Source organism: Aplysia californica, unplaced genomic scaffold, assembly GCF_000002075.1.
Source record: "Aplysia californica isolate F4 #8 unplaced genomic scaffold, AplCal3.0 scaffold00570, whole genome shotgun sequence".
Taxonomy (NCBI): Eukaryota; Metazoa; Mollusca; class Gastropoda; order Aplysiida; family Aplysiidae; genus Aplysia; species Aplysia californica.
This window is the reverse complement of record NW_004797840.1, coordinates 178,468-180,044: the sequence shown is the minus strand read 5'-3', so window position 1 is coordinate 180,044 and position 1,577 is coordinate 178,468. Positions and strand designations below refer to the sequence as shown.

Genomic DNA, 1,577 nt, shown 5'->3' with positions numbered 1-1,577 from the left:
TCCGGCTTACTTTGAGAAGGTTACGTCTCTCTCTCTCTCTCTCTCTCTCTCTCTCTCTCTCTCTCTCTCTCTCTCCTTCTCTCTCTCTCTTTTTCCAGCTCTCTCCCCCCTCTCTCCCTTTCTCTCTCTCTCCCCCTCTCTTCCCCTCTCTCTGTCTCTCTCCCTGTCCAATTCTGTCTCTCTCTGTCTTTCTCCAGCTCTCTCTCTCCCCCCCAGCTCTCTCTCTCTCTCTCTCTCTCTCTCTCTCTCTCTCTCTCTCTCTTTCTCTCCTTCTCTGTATGTGTGTGCATGCTTATGTGTGTTTCTATGTGTGCATGTATAGTTTTGTGAATAAGTGTGTGGTTATGAAGAACATTTCACATGTCATGTTTTTATGTTCAATCATAAAGAGGTACCTCATGAGTCTGTGTATGTCTTGATGCTGTTACAAAATCAAGACACACAAATATTCATCAAGTACCATACCTATCATCAACCTCCCACGGTATTGGAACAGGAGAGTCATAGCCTTGTTAAAAACTCATAGCCTTCCGTTCAATAACAACCTCTATCGGTGGAAATGAATAAATTCACCCTCATGAAACTGAAGATGAATTTCACTATATTTTCTATCGTTCATACTTTGTCCATCAAAGGAAATTGTTAATTCCTCCCAGCCTGACACGGCCCAGTGACAGAAATATGCAATGTGCTTAATCAACAACCACACCACACTAATCACATTTTAATTTATCGGTCTAAGCTTTATTTGAGCTAGTTCCGTGCTGATCCAAAGTGCGATCACATGTAAGTGTGTATGTTATATTTGGCTGTCAGTTAACTGTGTAAATGAAAAGATACAACTAATTAGCTATTTTTTAAACAACTTATCGAACAGTCTTCAACCGCTATGGATTTGCTCTTGTAAAATGATCTTGTCTGTTGTCGTAAACAGAAATGTCTGGGAAATGAGGTTTATTTATCTTATAAATCAGAAGGAAAACTTAAGCTTTTGTTTGCGTGAGAGTTTTATGGCACTTAGAAAACACAAACAGGTCATATAAGTGCCGAAGACTAGAGGAAATACTTGAGAGTGAGAGTAGCATACAAAGAAGAGACGGAGGAGAGATAGGGAAGACATATGTTTGATAGAAAATAGAAAAGAAGGAGAATACCAAAACAGAGCACCTGCCAACCACACCCAAAAACATTATTACATGTATTGTCTTTTTTGATATGATGGTACTTGTTTGAAGAAAAGAATCAAATGTGAAAACAGAAACACCCCCTCCGAAAAAATAAACGAAAAAAAAAAAAATAAAACCTAAAACGACTCGGAAAACATAAGTAAATAATTAATTAAGCCCAACTCGGAAAACATTATCAGATATCTTTACAAAACAACTTGGGTTGCTCAGTCCACAGAATAAGACAACGTAAAAGTTTTGGTTTCTTTAAAAAAAAAATGATTACGCTTTCAACTTGAACGATCATTTCAGCTGTAGGAAAGCATGGCTCTTTTTTGACAAGATGAAAACCTTTGGCTAGGTGAATTAAAAAAAAGCCTTTGTGCGTGTGTGTGTTTATGTGTGTGTGTG

General features: G+C 38.2%; 1 protein-coding gene across 1 annotated transcript in view; it reads right to left on the bottom strand.

Moving 5' to 3' along the window:
• The window catches only part of LOC106012931, a gene marked incomplete in the record, with an annotated part of 50,942 nt that overhangs the window by 48,333 nt on the left and 1,032 nt on the right, over nucleotides 1–1,577 (bottom strand).